The 19970-nt window shown below is 42.2% G+C and overlaps 1 pseudogene; it reads right to left on the minus strand.

Annotated features, from left to right (window-relative positions):
- Positions 1 to 366: 366 nt before the first annotated feature.
- LOC133393110 (uncharacterized) lies at positions 367 to 2350 on the minus strand (annotated as a pseudogene).
- Between the last annotated feature and the right edge of the window lie 17620 nt (positions 2351 to 19970).

Genomic DNA, 19970 nt, shown 5'->3' on the forward strand with positions numbered 1-19970 from the left:
AAGTGCACAAAGCATTAAAATCAACACCAGGAGTGGAATAGAACGGCAAATAAGTGCGTAACTAAGCACGACCGCCAAAACACCATAAGAATAAGGTGACATCATAAAAAAACCCGAGAACCGTTAGCGAACACAAGAGCACGGAGGGTACCGACAACGATATAAACAAACCAACGGCAAAACGTCAAAAAGCCAAATCAGCAAAAGGCTACGCCAACGTAGTGACCATTCGGTGGTTACACAGCAAGGTCGGCGACAACGAAATAAAAACAACGAGTAACAACAAACAGCTTAAGTTTCAATGGAAATAGCTGATTAAAAACATCGAATTAAACAACAACGAGTAGGCTTATAGGGTTATGCGTGTCAACTGTTAGCTACGTCGGGGTCACCAAAGGGGGAAGTGATGTGTGTTTTGTTTTTAATTAGCTTGTTGCGTTTGATATCTACGAGTAGATCGAAGTGTTTTAAAAAATCAGCTCCGATAATATGCGAATCTACATCAGCTATTGTAAATGGCCATGTGAATGATTGGTTAAGACCGATGTCTAGGGTTAGGTTTTTTGTGCCGTACGTACCGATTGAGCTGCCGTTTGCAGCGAAGAGTTTTCTGGCTGGCATCGGGTTCATTCTGTTCTTGGCGGATGGTGGTATGACGGAAATCTCAGCGCCGGTGTCGATCAGGAATCTGTTGTTGGTTCTGCTGTCGTTCACATAGATGCGCTCAATTACTTCGGCCTTACCGGGGTTCAGCTTGATGCTGGTGCTGGTGGTATTTAACGTGGGGCTTGCTTGTAGTGGTAAGCTGTTGCTGCTGCGCTGCTGCGATGAGGGTGCGTTGTAGCTGGTGCTCACGGTCTCGGCTGGGTTGATGAGAGTGTCTCGGCCAGGATAAGTGTGAGAGTGTAGAGAGAAACGCACTACTTTTTTCGGGAGTAAACTGGCAGATGCTCGTCGAAAAAAATACACTTAGTGTTTGTATCGTTAGAGTGCTCTTTCTCACACTTCTCTGCCTTGTTTCCATGGCGATAGTGGAACCAACAGATCCAGCGGCGCGGTGCGCGTGATGGTGTGCGTGATCGCATGGCGCTAGAAGTTCGTTGCCCCCATGGCTGGCTAGACGGATGACGCTGTCTGGATCGAGAATTTCTGTGTGTGTTGCTATCTGCATACGAATATCGATCAGCTGTTAGGACTTCATCTAGGCGGCGAGAGAGAGCATCGATGCGGGCTTCTAAACTGCAGGCTGCGGCAGGAGTATCGATCTCATTCACGGTGCAAATGGCATTGCTAGGCGCTTCGAGGATTTTATCCGCTACGCTGGCTTGATCATCAAGTGATGCGGATGGCATTGCAGCAATAATGGAGCGAACTGTGGTTGGCAAGGCGCGTAACCAAATGTTAGATAGGATGCTATCGGAACATCCTTCTCCTCCCATTCTGCGCATCTCGGAAAGCAGCATACTCGGTTTCCGGTCGCCTAGCGAAACGCCCGAGAGTAAGCTTGTAAGCCGTTGGTTTTCCGACGGCAGAAAAAAATCGATGACCGATTTTTTTATGGTAGAGTATCTATCAGCCAAGGTCGACTTGTTGCATTTTGCAATGGCGGCGTGAAAGAACTTTGCGCGGGTACCGAGTGCAACGATCACTGCGTTAAACTTGTGCTTATCGGAAGCAACGTTGTTAACATAAAATGCCGCTTCTAAGCAAACGAACCATGTTTCCACATCTTCGGAGTCGAATTCGGGAAAGCGTATTTTGGCGTATGAGCTCGCGATCTCTGCCTCTTCTAGTTTCGGCTGTCGGATAATAGGCGCTGGCTGTAGCGGTGCAGGCGAATGCTGGGCTGCCATCGCTGGCGCAACCATCACCGGTGCTGGTGCGGGGTCGGTCATTGTCCTTACACTCGCGATTCTTATATAGCGAAACACTGAACTTGTTAACGCGACGCGCGGAATATTTTCGATCCGTATAAAATCGATGGCACTTCGCGGAAGTAGAGTACGCGGTCGAACACTCGCGGCGATAAATTACACGATTGTAATTTTTGCGATCGAAACTAAACTTTTTCGGTTTTCGCGTTCGGGGTCACCAGTTATAGGGTTATGCGTGTCAACTGTTAGCTACTTCGGATGTGCGGAATGATTTTACTCACGTCTGGTTTGCTTAGCGGTCAAAATGAAAGAGAGCGTTTATATTTTATTTCCGATGCACGGTAGTGCAGTTATCCGGTTCGGTACGATTCCCGAATTAAGCCGATTGCTTGCATGCGGTGTAACGCACGTGTGGTGTAACGCAGGTGTGGTGTATTAGCGCAACTATAGTGTGGTGCAGCTTGCGTGCGAGGTCCGCCACAGGCTTACTCGGTTTGGAACGGACAGCAAGCAGTGACTCATCGTCAGGTCCGACAAACAAAACGAACAGCGAGCGACAAGCGGCAAGTCCACCGGCGTCTCCAAGCACCAAGCAGCAAGCAGCGACTCATCGCCAGGGCCGGCAAACAAAACAAACAGCGAGCGGATAACGGTCAGTGCACCAGCGACTTCAGGCAGCAGACAGCGATCGCAGACGTTCCAAGCAGCAGAGTGGGGCCGGCAATAACGTGACTGAAGAAAGCATCCAACCTGCTAGAGACGACTATACAGCAGTAGCCGGACCAGAGAAGAACCCACCAGATCGACTAGCATCATCAGCAAGCGGACATCCGTGATACGGCATACAAAAGCATCTCAAACGCTGAGTGAGTAACAATGGAATTTATTACTAATCCAAACGGTCATTGTAAGCTTTGTACTAACAAAGATGAGTGGGGGAAACAGGTTAGTTGCACGGAATGCGACAGGTGGTTTCACCTGAGTTGTTTGGGGGTAAAGAGTACCCCAAAGAATTTCGTATGTTCAAAATGTAAGAAATCTGAAGAAGAAAGGAAGGAGATAAAGAAGGCTCTAGAAGAATCACAAAGACTTTGCGAATTATTAAAGGAAAAAAGAGATAAAGAATTAGAACAAAGTAATAACAATAAAAAGGATTTGGAGCGGTTACAAGAGGAATTAAACGAAGCCGCAAACGACGGGAAAGAAATGCGAGAAGCATTAATTCAAACAGAGAAATTATTGCAGGAAAAGATAGGTAATGAAAAACGAAATAGAGAATCACAGAAGCAGCAAGAAGAAGAAATAGAAAGATTGCAGAAGACTCTTCAAGATCAAATCATAATAGAATCAAAAAAGCAGGAAACAAAACAATTGCTAAGCGATAAGGCTCTGAAACCCGAAACAAGCGAGGAAAATATTTCGCTTACCGAAAATATTAACAGACTTGTAAGCGCACTAACTGCTAGTTCTTCTGCTGGCAAAAGTACGCTTATGGAACTTCCTGAATTTGATGGAAGTTATAAACTATGGCCTCGATTTAAAACGGCCTTTGATGAAACAACTAAGAAAGGAAATTTTTCAAAGCTGGAGAATCTGAATAGACTACAGCGATACTTAAAAGGGAATGCATTAAAATCAGTCAGTGGTCTCATGTTAAGTCCTGATAATCTTGATAAAATTATCGACCGATTAGAAAAACTTTATGGTACCCCCGAAAGCGTCTACAAGTCTTTGCTTAACGATCTCACAGCTTGCAAGCACATTTCAATAGAAAATCCAACATCAATAATAGAGTTTTCCAACGCGTTGAATAATATGATAGATAATATGAATTTACTGGGGAGAACACAATATTTTAATGATCAGAGGCTCCTAAGCGACCTCATAGCACGGCTATCAACAGATCTTAGAAATAAATGGATTGGAAAAACATTAAATGACCAAGAGATTCACACATTAAGTGATCTGGCACTATGGATAAAACCAACCGAGGACCTAGCAGCAGGTTTGGTAGCAAATGAAAATGGTCAGAAATTTCGAGGGCACCGATTAAATGCTCACTTACAGCCCAAGATGTATTCTAAAGACAATCATTGTCTGGTATGTGGAAGGGCTCATGAAACAACTCAATGCCAAGAGCTCATAGATAAGCCAGTATGGCAGAGATGGAAACTGTTAACCCAAAAGGGCATTTGTACTAATTGCTGCAAATACAAAAACCATAAGGCAGTTAGCTGCCGCCTTCCTGCTCAATGCAGAGTGGAACGTTGCTCACAAAAACACCATACGTTGGTCCATAGGAAAGAGGAACAATCCCCCTCATACATTCCTCCACAAAGATTAAACTTCCACAAAGAGGACAAAAAGCTTTACTATCAAATCATACCGATCACATTATATCACGAATGTGCGGAAATAAAAACATTTGCCTTGTTGGATCCAGCGCCAGCAACAAGTCTTATTGTTGATGATGTAAGAAAACAGCTGCAACTAACAGGGCCCAATATGCCTCTTAAATTATCGTGGACGAATGGAAACATACAAGACGAACCACATAGTAAAATTCTTTCTTTGAGGGTTCGTGGGCCAAATAATAAAATGCTCAACATCAAGAATCTACGCTCGGTGAAGGAACTTGACCTCCCCAGACAAACGGTAGATGCTAAGAAATTGAGCAAAATGTACAAACACTTCAAAAATATCGATTTAGAAAGTTACTATGATGCCATTCCCACAGTTTTATTAGGTCTCCCACATGCTTATTATACTCAAAGCATTGGATATCGCTCCGGAAAACCTAATCAGCCGGTAGCTCAAGAGACTCGGCTGGGATGGACAATATTCGGAGGAGGAAAACATTATTGGCAAAATGATATAAACAAGTGTAGTCCTCTATTTACAATCAAAGATCAAAAAGAAGAAGATGAAAAATTAATGTCATCACTTATGCAGAAATTTTTCTCAACTGAAGAATTTGGAGTTAAATCAAACGAAGCGCCAATGCCAAAATTAGAACAGCAGGCGTTGGAAATTATGAAGGATACCTTGGCATATAAGGAAAACCGATACGAGATAGGATTACTTTGGAAGGAAGACAAACCACAGTTACCAAATAGCTATCCCCAAGCCCTGACAAGACTAAAATCACAAGAAAGAACATTCGAAAAGGATGTTGAATTAAAAGAATGGTATCACCGAACTCGACCCGAACTAACCCGGTCTCGTAGTACAGTCGTCAACTCGTACGACTTAACAACATGCCCGTCATGGGTTCAATCCCCAAATAGACCGCGCCGCCATACGTAGGACTGACTATCCTGCTATGGGGGGGAATCAATTAGTCACTGAAAGCCAAAGCCCACAAGTGGGTACAGGCAGGCCTTGACCGACATCGGTTGTTGAGCCAAAGAAGAAAAAAGAAAAAAATCACCGAACTATTGCGGAATACCTAAGCAAAGGATATGCTCGAAAGGCTACCCCTGGGGAGCTGCTCGAACATAACCGGAAGATAAACTATATTCCTCACTTTGCTATAGTAAACAAGAACAAGTTTCCACCCAAGCCTCGTCTAGTATTTGATGCAGCCGCAAAAAATGAAGGAAGGTCACTGAACTCATTCCTCTTATCCGGTCCTGATGCTACCACCTCTTTATTTGGTGTACTCATCAGATTCCGCGAACACGAAATTGCTTGCTCTGGTGATATAAAGGAAATGTTCCACCAGGTAAAGGTTAAGCAAGAAGATCAGTGTGCCCAACGTTTTTTGTACAGAGAATCTCCTAACAAAGACCCTCAGGTCTATGTTATGCAGGTAATGACATTTGGAGTGACATGCTCTCCAGCATGCGCACAGTTTGTAAAGAATCAAAACGCTCTAAAATTCGAAAAACAAAACCCAAAGGCGGTGAAGGCAATTACCGATAATCATTACGTAGATGATTATCTGGATAGTTTCGCCAGTATTGAAGATGCTGCCAAAACAGTAAACGAAATCATGACAATTCATGATAAGGCTAATTTTTTTATACGAAACTTTGTGTCAAATTCTCATGAATTGATAAGCTCTCTTCCTGAGAACAGGAGAGCGAATAAAGAGATGCATTTTATCGAAAATAAGGATGATACTTACGAGAGAATTCTTGGCATGCACTGGGACACGAGAAACGATACTTTCAGATATAAACTAAAAATTCCACCACTAGAGGATAAGAAATTGACCAAAAGGAATATACTTTCAAATATAATGAGAATCTACGACCCATTGGGCCTGGTCATCAATCTCACTACGGAATCAAAGGTCCTCATGCAAGAACTATGGAAGGAGAAAGTTGATTGGGATGATGTATTGCCAATTAACCTCCAAAGAAAATGGCAGGAATGGCTCGACGCTATAAAAACTGTTGAAGACATTAAGATCGTCAGATCCTATTCAAACATTAAGGGAAACTGTCGCAGAGAGCTGCATACATTTGTAGATGCCTCAGAAAGGGCTTTCGCAGCCGTGGTATATCTAAAAACAATACAAGGTGACACAGTAAATGTCAATATTTTGGCAGCTAAGTCAAGAGTAGCTCCCACAAAACCACTTACAATACCAAAATTAGAACTTCAAGGGGCAATACTTGGTGTAAGACTTGCCGATATCATTAAAAAAGAATTGAGACTGAATATAGATGAAGAATTCTATTGGACAGATTCAAAGACAGTACTAGGATGGATCAATTCAGAAGCTCGCAATTACAAACAATTTGTGGCATGTCGAATAGGGGAAATTATCCATCGAACATCAAGAATTCAGTGGCACTGGGTAGCTTCAAAAGACAATCCAGCAGACGAAGCTACGAAACCTAAACAGGGGCACTCGATATGGCTAGAGGGTCCGGATTTCTTGAAACAAAAAACATAAGCAACCCCCAAATCAGAACAAATTGCTACAAAAATAGAAATCCGACAGGTACACATGATTAGTGCAAATTAAGGATAGGAAAACGCGTTCAATCGACTGGTGCTCTAGTTGGACACGCTCCAAAAAGAGCAGTCGCACTAGGCTTAAAGTTCATAGAAAAATCAGAAAAAGTAGTAAAGCAAAAGTACTCCTCAACAATAGATAAAACAATCCTACCCGAATAACAACTCTCGCGCTCATACCATTAACTACACTAGCGATTTTTACGATTAAAAGATGTAATAGAAGACGTCAACGTCCTCCGCCGTTTAAGGCACCAACAGAAGCGTAACCTCTCACGAGAAGTTACGGGGGCCGGGATGTTGCGTACGACCTCATTGTGAAGTAAAAGCATATATGCGGATGTAGCAAAACACTTCAAGATAAAACACCTCAAGTTAAAACAAAGTTCAAGCAAAACACGCCTCAAGCAATAGCGCGCGCTTCAGAAACGCAACAAACATAAACAGGTAGTCAACCGTTCTCACGGTTCAAACGAGGAAGTAACTTTACGCAATTCATAAACCATAGGTACATGTCGCATTAAGTATAAATACAACTTGTTATCAAAATAGTCATAGTCACAGTTAGCTGACCTATATGCGGTCAGCAACTAAATAGCATATAAGAGATGAAAACCTAAATAAAGTAAGCGCATTCGAACACAAACCTCAGAATCGCTCGTTTCTTAATAGTCGGAGGCACTCTCCGGTCGACGAAGGAAAAATATACCCGACTCGGTGTAAAGCACCGGCGTTGGGCGCTGCGACGGAGCAACACATCCGCCAGCAGCATTAAAGCCTTCCAAGATACAATCTATAACTGGCCCGATTATAAATACGAAAAGCAGAAGCGGTATATTTGAAAACTCTACAATTATACTCAGAAGGAGTTGAACCGAGTTTTTTGAGGGCACGTGTCCTATCCGCCTTTAATGACCGCAATGTAGCATCGTACCAAGGAAGGCGAGAGGAAGGTTTAGAACGAGGACAACATAAAGGGAGAGCTGCCTTAACAATATTACTAAATTGCTCCACCGCTACGTCCACAGTGGAGGGAGAATCGGTTCTAATTTCTAAAAATTCCAATCAGAATTGGTTATGATTTCCCTAAATTTTTCTAAGTTCATTTTCCGAAAATTCAACTCAGATTTGTTATCTCTAACATTATTACCATTATGCGGTAAAGGAGCATTTACTACGAATTCAAGAGGTGGGTGATAATGATCTAATTTAACAATAGGGTCAAGACTACAGGAAACTGGTGAACATGAATATGTCACTAACTCATTAACAAAAACTAAATCTAGTTGCCTCCGAAAAATATTTACGACCCCTGAAAGTTGACGCAGATTGAATTCAGCTAATCCGTCTATAAAGTAGGATGTGGCAGGGTTAACGGCAAGCAGTGCGAAATAATCCTCATTTTGAGACCACGATAGTCCAGGTTGATTGAAATCACCGCATAAGACAAACAAATCCCTATCTTTCATGCGAGATTGTATTGTTGTATTGTATTGTTTATTGTATTAAGTGATTGGCCAAACAAGCGGCCTTATCACTGAATTAAAACTAAAACTTAAATAACTAACGCAGTGTACAATGACAAAACGGATCAACAAAATCTAGTAGGTAGGTGCCAGTCAAATGAAATGTAACGCTGATTAAATTTACGGGCCATCGCAGTCATTGGGTCGTTCTCGCTGTATGCACGTCTTGTAAGGTCAGTTCTTATTAGTCTGTAGTTACGGAACACTCTAGGAGGGACATTTATGTTGACTCTAGCCAGTAGTTCTGGCGAATCCATCTCACCGACAATAAGTTTGGACAAAAACGTACATTGGGCATTATCACGTCTCCTAGCAAGTGTGTCCAGACCAAACAACAAACAACGAGTATGATACGATGGACGAGGGGTTACATTACGCCACGGAGTGAAGTGTAGGACAATACGAGTAACTCTCTTTTGGACAGCTTCTATTCTATTGGACCAAACACTAGAGAATGGACACCAAACTGTAGAACTAAACTCGAGGATGGAACGAACATAGGACTTATACAGAGTTAACAGGCAGTGTGGGTCATTGAGTTCTCTCGAATGTCGACGAATAAATCCTAGCATTTTGTTAGCTTTGTCTAAAATATCACAGTAATGTTGTCGGAAATCTAGTTTGCGATCCAGGGTGACTCCTAAATTCCTGACCGTATTGCACCGCGGTAGTTGTGTCCCTGATATGCTATAGATATACCTTATCGGACTAGCTATTCTAAAGAAAGACATTGACGTACACTTATCAACAGAAATTAGCAGGTCGTTATTGATACACCAGTCAGAGAAAACATCAATCGATCTTTGCAGAGAAAGAGAGTCGGAAGTGTTACGTACGATACGAAACAGCCTAACATCATCCGCATAAAGCAGACAATCTGCTTCCGTAATGGCCAGTGTGATGTCGTTAATAAAAAGCGAGAACAGCAGTGGTCCCAAGTTGCTGCCCTGAGGGACGCCAGATGAACTCTCGAAAACGTTAGAGGAGACACCATCGATTTGTACGTAGTAGCTACGTTCAGAGATATAGGACCTGAACCAATTCACCAGCGGAGTAGAGAGACCGATCCGGGCGAGCTTAGCCAACAGCAAGCGATGGTTCACACGATCAAACGCAGCCTTAAGATCAGTGTATACTGCATCCATCTGAGCTCCGGAAGTAAAGGCTGCATGGCAGTTGGAGACGAATTCCACCAGGTTTGTGGTAACACTGCGTCGAGGAAAGAAACCATGCTGGCGTGTAGAAATATAAGAACGACAGTGATACATTAGCGAGTTTTGTATGACGATCTCAAACACCTTGGCACAAGAAGGCAAGGTGGTTATACCGCGGTAGTTCTCAGCAGAGTTTTTATCCCCTTTTTTGTACACCGGAAACATCACAGAGGATTTCCAGGCCGTGGGTACAGTACTTTGTGCAAAAGAGAGTTGGTAGATTTGAGACAGAGGCTCTGCTAAAAATTCGCGGCATTTGGCAAGGATTGCCGTAGGAATACCATCGGGTCCAGGGTTGTATGAGGTTTTGACCTGCTGCAGAGCACGTAGTACAGTATCTACCGAGATAATAATATCGCGTACGTCAATGTCAACAACATCACGGGGCACATTATTTAAAGCTGCTTCTAATGATAAGCTTGCATCATCCGTAGTAAAGCAGTCCTTGAAACGATCAGCAAATAAGTTGCACATGCCTTCCTTACTGCTTGTGGAGACGTTGTTATATGTGAGAACATCGGGGAGCGAGCTGTTACCGCGTTTTGATTCAACATACCTCCAGAATCGTGTTGGGTGTCTGATGAGCGAGAATTTCACTCGAATGAGATAACGAGTATGAAGTTGTCTGTTATAGCTTCTATATACATTATGGGCAGCAATGAACCTTAATTTGGAGTGTTGTGTACCATTTGTACTGTAAAAGCGAAAGCATGACGCTTTGTTTTGCTTTAGACGGCGTAAACGTGCATCAGACCATGGTGGACTGCGACGCGGTGGCATTAGAGGACAGCAATCAGATATAAGCGCCAGTAGTGTTGTGTTAAATAGTTCCAATGCTGAGTTAACATCCGGATTACCTTCCAGGAAAGACCAGTCAGTAGATTGAAGCAGTTCAGCTAGACGGATAAAGTTAGTTCGCCTGTAGTTACGTGTGCCGGATTCACGGTTTGGTGCGGTAGAACGCCAGGAACGAGCTGTATTGCCAGCACCAGTTAAGTGTAGTTCAACAGGAGGATGATGAACATCAACGGCAACCATAGGGAAGGGTGACACCACCGGTGGGGCACAATAATGTAGGATCTCGTCAGAGACAATTATGAGATCGAGAATGTTATCCGATGCATTAGGTATAAAGTTGATCTGAGAAAGCCCATTACTATAGATGCAGTCAAGCAAAGAGCGGCAGTTGTCCGTAATTCGTGAATTCTCATAATTGATTCGCAGTGCAGGAACGTTAGAATCATCGGTGTTCCAGGAAAGATTGGGGAAGTTAAAGTCCCCGAATAGGAGAAACGTATCGGTGGTTGCACAAGCAATATTATCTATGGTGGAGCAGATAGTTTGCATGGTAGTAGTGTTGTTTACTAAATCTGGAGGAATGTACACTACACCCGTGATAAAAGTACGTTTATTACCATAAACTCTTACCCAGAGTTGCTCAACGGTATCCTGTGTAGGACAAAGTATTGTACGTAGGTGTGAAGCAACGACAATAAGAACCCCGCCACCGGTTGATTTTTTACTATTTTTGGTGCTGCGGTCTGTTCTATACACTGTATAATTATCCGGGAACAATTCCGAGGAATCAATCGTTGAATCCAACCATGTCTCAGTCAGGATAATAACGTCATAGTGGGTTGTAGAAACATAGTCAAATACTTGATTGCATTTAGATTTCAATCCTCTAACGTTTTGGTACAGGAACAATAATTCGTCAGTATTATTACGGCAGGCGACCCCTGTAGGATTGACATGATAGCCGTGCGATTGTGTGAGTGTAGTGTCCGTTCTTTGGCGATGGTTTGTTTTGGTTTCACGATCATTAAGTTGCGTGCGCCTTTCGTCAAGCACTGCCTCAGTGGAAAAAATGTTGTTTGTTGTAGGAAAAACAATCGTCTGGTAAGTGCAATTATTATTTACTAACGTTGTTTCAGCGCCGGTGTTCTTCGTTTCTTGAGACGTGTCAGGATGATTTGTGTGGTTGTAAGTGTGCGCGATGTGCGTGGACTGAATACCGGTGAATATTAGTGGGTTTGCGGTGTTGGTGATGTGCGTGGAGTGTGTGCCGTTAAAATTGTGTGATCCAGCAGTGGCGGTGACCGAATATTTAGCACCGTAGGCAAAGTTGTAGGGGTGGAGAGACCCATTGGCGGTTGTATACGAAAATTTGCACTCGGCTGTTGAGTTCGGTAGTCAATAAATTCACGTACTGATAGGCCAAGAGGCCAGGTGTCAGGGGAAAGAGCCCTGTCATGTAGTGATAAAGGCACTAACACTTTAAACGACAGGAATGAGAGTGTAGCCGTATTTGTACCCTGGCGAATAAGACAGTATGCTGTAGCATCGTCAATGGATAAAGCTTGTTTGACCATTTGTACAATTTGGTCACTGGTTGTATCGGGAGAGAGCCGGGAAATATACAACGCGCATTTTTGCACCGCGGAATGAGCGGGAACTATTTTGATAGGAAAAGCTGCTATATCCTTTTTTGTGCCAGTTATCACAGGTGGTGCATGAGTTTTGCGTTGAACATCGTCAATTCGCTTCGTATTGTTGTTTTGGCTATTTCTTTGATTGCTCGTAGCACCGAATGTAAACAATGCGTGATTGTCCTTAATGACATCGGAAAACAAACGTTTGGATGGATTTATGCGACGAATTTTTGCGGGAGGGTGACTGCTACGTGGAGTTTTTAGGTCAAGTTGGCTCATCCGTGCAAACCCAGTTTTAATTTCGTTAGTCAATGGCTCCATAACGGTCTTGATGCTTTCGGCTACTGCCGTTATTGCCGCCTGGAATCCAGATTGCATGGCTGCGTCTTTTACGAACTTGGTGCGCGGATTCATGAAGACGTTGTTGCAGCCAATACAGCACCAGTGTAATTGTTTATATTCCGAAATGCGCAGGAACAGATCAGCGGGAACCGAAGTGCAGCGCTGATGAAATGGAGAGTCGCACAGGCAGCAGCTGATAGATGCCTCCGCAATTTCCATAGTGCAGGCGTTGCAAATACGGGCCATTCTACGGGAAACGGTGCAGGTTGTCGTTGCAGCAACAAGAGCGATGGCGGTCAGGACGCGTGAACTCCGACGCGATCCGAAATGCGAAATATGCGCGAGTTTTTGGGTCACAGAGATAAACGCACTAATGCACGATATACGAACGGTGTTCTAAAATATTGTGATTATACAGAAACCGAAAAATAGTGTGATAAACAGCGCGATTTTCAAGAAAATATACTGAGCGATATGCGAAAGCGACTTTTACGTTAAACGTCAAACGTCAAAACTGTATTAATGTAATTGTATTGAAGAATGAGTCTAACGTGTCAGTATTCGAGCTGAGGTTTGGAGGTAAATACACACCACCAACAAAGAGTGAGTGACCGTTCAGTTTAATTTGAATCCATAAACGTTCTACCGAGCATTGGGATCAATGTGCAGCGACAAGAGCTTAGCGGAACAGGCAATGAGTACACTACCGCTGCGAGAGGAGGTACTGTTAGCGCTTGAACGATCACAACGATAGACGGTATATTTTCGGTCACAGAAGAGGGATGAAGGAATCGAATCGTACAGCCATGTCTTAGTAAGTATTATGACATCATAACTCGCAACTTCGAGAGAGATGCCAAGATCCAAAAGTTTGGTTTTGAGACCGCGAGTGTTTTGATAGTAAAATTTTAATGGAGATTTAGAGTGCGAGTGTGTAAGTAGTGTTGCTATTGCTGCTGTGATGATCGAGGAGGTGACGTCGAGACTGCAGTGTTGTTGGTGGAGGCAGTAATGTTGTTGTTTGTTTCCATATGAATAGATACATCAGTGTTTGTGGTGACAGGTACGTGTGTATTTGTTGGTGCTGTAGTGGTAGTGATCAGGAGATTTGCCGACAATGTAGAAATAGGAGCATTCCAACGATCCGTGAACTCTTTGAAGACAGTTCCGATCGATGAGCATAATAATGCTTTCTCCTTATAATCCGGCGACAAACCGACTTTAAACGAAGAGAAAGTCAGAGTGCGGACATCGCGGTTAAGTGGCACTAACTTAAAAACGGTGACATCCTCGATGCCGATTTGCTCCTTGACGAAAGTCTCCACTTCTAAGATTGTGGCTGTCGGGCGACAGCGCGACAGGTACAACCAGAATTTAGGCGTTTCTGGTGGTAGGAGCAATGTGGCATGAGCTGAAGTGGCGATGGGTGCGGTGCCAATTAGAAGCGGGGAGGTGGCGACAACGGACGGCGGAGAACGGTCCATTAAACGACGTTTTGCCGGGTTGCTAAGTTCGGTGGCTGGTGTTGACGAAAGAACTGGTGCTTTGGATGTCGATGTCTTGCGTTGAATGGTGAATGTAGAAGTGTGTGAAGCAGGACGAGTATCTGTGTGTTGATCGAGTGAGGATAGCATCGTGCGTTTTAGCGATTCCGCGGCAGCATCCATACGTGTTTGGAACTCAGCTGACAGCTGAGATTTGAGATCGGTGAGTGCCGCCGTTAGCTCAGCAATCATCATTGAGTTTCCGTTGCGGCGATTCTCCGAACAATTGTGGCAAAGCCACAGAATTTGAGAATCTTCTTTGATGAGATCCTTGACTGCAGCACTACTCACACCAAGACACGAACGATGAGCCCATCGCTTGCAGAAGCCGTCGCAAGTGTAAGTAAGTTCCTCGGATGACGAAGCACGGGCGCAGGTCAAACAGTGATCAGCAATGACGATTCAATAGGCTGACCGCGCCAAGGAGTATACACTTTATATCACTCATACAGACTTCGAGCACTTGAATATATGAACAGCTTGTTGAGGCTTGCACAACTGATAATCAAAACACAGTGCAATGATAGAACCAGATCGGGATTTGCGAAAATAAGTGCACAAAACGCAAATAACGCGGAGCGAAATGTAGTACGTGCTATCAGTGTGAGTGTAAGCGAAGGAATGCGAAGGAATAAAATATACATGTATATTTTATGTATTTGTCTTTGTGTGTGTTATTTAAAGCATTACAGGGTTTTCAATGATATTATTGACGTGTTCAGCGAGTTGTTGATTCGTTCGGGCATATAATTGACACTTTCAGCGAGATATTGAATTGTTCGGAAGCAGGCGTTGACATGTTCAGCGATTCTGTAGTGCTGTCATTTGTTTTGTTTACACACTGTGCCGCAGGGCACAGTAAAATACAGAAATCTAGAAGAGAAATGCAAAAAGATTATTAGATAATAATATTGTCCTCATCTATGAAATGAAATACGGTTAGGAAATACAGCGCTTCAATGGTGTTTTGTTCAACAATGGGGATGTCCATTTTGATTGCAGCCGGCAACTGAAGGTCATATATCCTACATAATAAACAAGATTATGTAGGATATATGACCTTCAGTTGCCGGCTGCAATCAAAATGGACATCCCCATTGTTGAACAAAACACCATTGAAGCGCTGTATTTCCTAACCGTATTTCATTTCATAGATGAGGACAATATTATTATCTAATAATCTTTTTGCATTTCTCTTCTAGATTTCTGTATTTTTTAGCATAGTTCATACGTATACAGGCTGTGTTTTCGTCATGCATATTGTAGTGAAAACGACGGATACTTCCGTAACCTGATTCTACTCCTGCACTTCAACATAATTTCCCATCCGGGAAAGCAATGAACTTCGGTTACAAGCTTTTTTTTGTATTTTTAGGTTAGAACAGTGTATTGTAGCCCTGAGATATGTTCGCGAACTATGTTCATACATTACGTATTTGGAAATGTAATGGGTTGCCAGAATTGCATTCACGGTCGCTGCTTCTGAACTTTACCGAATCGCTTCCAAACATTCCTACTCTGACTTCGATTCCAGCTATATACAGGGTTTTCAATGATATTATTGACATGTTCAGCGAGTTGTTGATTCGTTCGGGCATATAATTGACACTTTCAGTGAGATATTGAATTGTTCGTAAGCAGGCGTTGACATGTTCAGCGATTCTGTAGTGCTGTCATTTGTTTTGTTTACACACTGTGCCGCAGGGTTCAATTTTTTATTCTTCGAAGTCCTAAAAGTAGCTAATAATCATTCCCCAAGCTGTTTAATACATGAATTAGTTAAAACAAACATATTTTTACGAAAACCGTTTGTTTACCTTCTGATGAGAATGATCCAAGCTGCAGTCCAAGGGGTACGAAAGTGACAGCTCTATAGTATCGCCGAACTTGTCAACGCCTGCTTCCGAACAATTCAATATCTCGCTGAAAGTGTCAATTATATGCCCGAACGAATCAACAACTCGCTGAACACGTCAATAATATCATTGAAAACCCTGTAAAACCAACGATAGCCAGTGCCGGCTCTGGACGGCTCGAACTTTTTGACGATTCCGACGGCTCCCCTCTGCCCCAGAAGATTTCGAGCAAGTAGTTGTGCAACTACCCTTGATATGAAAAATTGACCATAAGAGAGAATGAAGTTGCTAATAGCGTGTTGGATCGTATCTTTGGGGGTCACTTTGGAGGTTATGCGAAAGCGGACTGGTAGCACGTGTGGAATTCGGATTGATGAAAACGACTTGTTCGGTTGGAGTTCAGATTATAAGAGAGAGCATTTTTATTCCGGTTGTCCTAACGAGCTACATTAGGACGGTTCCTTATGCGCTCCGTTTATGCCCACGAGTTGGGCTGTTCGTGCTACTGTCGAGCAGTTTCCTAACTTTCTGTTTCCTGCTATCGAGCAGTTCCCTACATATCCTTGCACTGATGTAATGCAAAAAAAACAGATGAGAATAGCGGTAGTATCATAATAGAACATACAATGAAAGTGCCAAGGATAAGAGCATTAAGGGCATCAATGAGGATAGGTGAGACAATGGAGTATTGTGCACAGTAGTGATGTGCAAAACGGCTCCGAAGTCGGATACGGCTCCGGTCGACTCGAAACAATTTCTGAGCCGGCTCTGCACCAACGGCTCCGCTTCAACGGCTCCGCAGCTGGCTCGTCACCAACGGCTCCGGAACCGGCTCCTCACCTATGGCTCAGGAGCCGTTGAAGCGGAACCGTGGATGTGGAGCCGGCTCCGGAGCCGTTGGCGCGCTCCGAAACACCCATCACTAGGGCACAGGGTCGCCTAAAAGCCAATCCAAGACATACCAAGTATACAAAATAATAAGATAAATCCGCAGACCTATTGCTAGAAAGACTAGTTAGAAAGAAACGACAGGCGGAACCGGGCATTATATAACCATTTCTACGAACCTGAGGTGGAGGGCATCATAACCGGGTGTACGAGGCTTGGATGATATTCAAGCCAGCTCAGTATGATTGATTTAATATCGGTAAATTGACTGCTAACAATTAACAATTACATTTGGGCAGTATGTTTTGCCATTAGTTATTGAACATGTTTGGTATAATTTTATTAATTAGGATATTCAATAACAATAGAGAGCATTATGTTTATGTTTAGCAACATGTAGCATCGAACGTATTGTTTTAGCTCGCCGTTTTCGCTGGTGTTTATTCTAGGTTGATTTATTTTAAAGTATTTTTTTAATATCCTACTCGGATCGTTTAAGTCGTTTGTCCAAGAACATATGTTATAATCAGTGCAGTTGCATTTCAATTGATTGAATTTGACAATGAAATGATAAAAAATTAGTGAAAAAGAGTGTTAAATCTCAACATAGATTGGCGATATCTTTGATCATAATTATTGATATTCCATATTGCAAACTTTTTGACCCGCATGCTGGGATTTTTTTCGTTTATATTAAGTTTTAGTGACTTTTATTACGTTAGAAAAACATGTTTAATTGGCAATAGATATAATTAATTTTGATATAAAAATTCGGTCGAACGTCAGGCTGATTTACAAATTACACTATATGATTTACATAAATACCCTAATTTACAATTTTCCTCATTTTTTTTTAGCTCCCTTTCTATTCTCTTCGTGTGCTTTCCTTTTCAATGCCTGTCTTTTGTTTAACTTCTCTTTATTTTTTAAATTAATGTAGCGCATACGTATAATAATTCGCTGTTTTGAGAAGGCTTTTACAATTTCTAATGGCAGTTCAGGCAATTTCCTACTTATCTTATTGGTTAATATTCTTAAAATACTTTTTTTGTTTGAAAACTGTCCATTCTTATGCGTTTTTAAAAAAATGGTTTCCATTTCACGGCATACATCCAAAAATGTTATAGATGGTTGGAATAAACCTCCAACAGACAGATGCTGAACAAAAGAAGGAGGATTAGAATAACTATGCTCGGTATCGTTTTCAAATGTATAACATCCTAAGTATAGATCTGGAAAATTATCTTTAAATTTTCTACCAAGGAATCCAACAACATACTCAAATCCATCTTCCTCTTGTTCATTAAACTCTGTTATTGTGCTGCTATCGGTACTGCTATTATCATTAATATCATAAAACAAATTTGTATCCTTTTCTACAACGTTCATTTGTTCACAAATTTGTCTGGCAAAGATGGTTCAATATTTGCTCTTGAATACATGATAGCAGACACGAAGTGTTCATTGCGGTTATCATTTCTGTGAGTATGTGAGTCTGTTTCAGGTATCTGTTGCTCATCGTCATTGTCTGTGGTTGCTATGTAAGTTTGGTTTAATAGGACGGATGGAGACATGCCTAATATAATATTTCTTATTCTATATAGGCAAGCCAATGGTGAAGGATGGTCATAGACACCCACTCGTTGTCTTAATTGAGAAAAAAATTTCTAATACATCTTGGTTTAGCTGAAAGAGAAAAGTAAATATAACATTGATACCATTTAACATTTTTGACGAAAATATTACCTTGTTCGTTGAAATGTACTTGATTGAATGCTTCTGTACCATATCTCCGAATATTTTTTTAATTGAAGTTATTTGCATGAGGATTGATTTTTGAAATGTTTGATGGTTATTTTTACCTATCACTCTCATGTTATCGACCATTTCAAAGATATCATCTAATGCTTTCACCTGATCTTCAGAACAAATAAAGGATTTCTTATAATCCAAACTAGCTTTTGGCGAATATGAGTTTGAAACACTAAACCAAAGGCCTACTTTTTCTATAAACTCAGCTAAATGTTTCGCATCATCGTTATTTGAATAACGCCTTAAAGTTGTTGCTGTAGTCCTCGATAATAATTGCGCTGCTAAGCTTACATTCTGCCGTTCGTGACTAGACATATTCAAGTGTTTAGAACTTAGTTTAAATAATGGAGTATATTCTGATCCTAGCCTAGAATCTACTAAGAGGCGCAATGGTTCAATCGTAATATTTTTATCTTTATACCTGAAACCATGATCTATCAACCAGTTTCTTATTAATTTTAAGAGATGTGGAGCATCAGCATTATATAAACATTATTTTTCGTTATTGGATGCTCGAAATGGGGATTGAAATAGTCATGGGCGCCCAGCTGTTTCCAACAACCAACATTCGCAGAACAGTTGGTACTAACAATCGCTGCGACATTTACTCCTTTCTCGTTAAGTTTTAGAATTAAATCTACCATTATTTCTTTAGTCATTTTCGTGTCGAATCCGATGAAAACAGGCTGTTTCCACTGTCTAAATAAGCCTCTGGCCATTACCACTTGTATATAATCATGTGGTCCTAAAATTTCATCCGTCGATTGATCATATTCATATCGGGAGAGAGCCGGGAAATATACAACGCGCATTTTTGCACCGCGGAATGAGCGGGAACTATTTTGATAGGAAAAGCTGCTATATCCTTTTTTGTGCCAGTTATCACAGGTGGTGCATGAGTTTTGCGTTGAACATCGTCAATTCGCTTCGTATTGTTGTTTTGGCTATTTCTTTGATTGCTCGTAGCACCGAATGTAAACAATGCGTGATTGTCCTTAATGACATCGGAAAACAAACGTTTGGATGGATTTATGCGACGAATTTTTGCGGGAGGGTGACTGCTACGTGGAGTTTTTAGGTCAAGTTGGCTCATCCGTGCAAACCCAGTTTTAATTTCGTTAGTCAATGGCTCCATAACGGTCTTGATGCTTTCGGCTACTGCCGTTATTGCCGCCTGGAATCCAAATTGCATGGCTGCGTCTTTTACGAACTTGGTGCGCGGATTCATGAAGACGTTGTTGCAGCCAATACAGCACCAGTGTAATTGTTTATATTCCGAAATGCGCAGGAACAGATCAGCGGGAACCGAAGTGCAGCGCTGATGAAATGGAGAGTCGCACAGGCAGCAGCTGATAGATGCCTCCGCAATTTCCATAGTGCAGGCGTTGCAAATACGGGCCATTCTACGGGAAACGGTGCAGGTTGTCGTTGCAGCAACAAGAGCGATGGCGGTCAGGACGCGTGAACTCCGACGCGATCCGAAATGCGAAATATGCGCGAGTTTTTGGGTCACA

This window comes from Anopheles gambiae, chromosome 3 (assembly GCF_943734735.2).
Source record: "Anopheles gambiae chromosome 3, idAnoGambNW_F1_1, whole genome shotgun sequence".
NCBI classification, from domain to species: domain Eukaryota; kingdom Metazoa; phylum Arthropoda; class Insecta; order Diptera; family Culicidae; genus Anopheles; species Anopheles gambiae.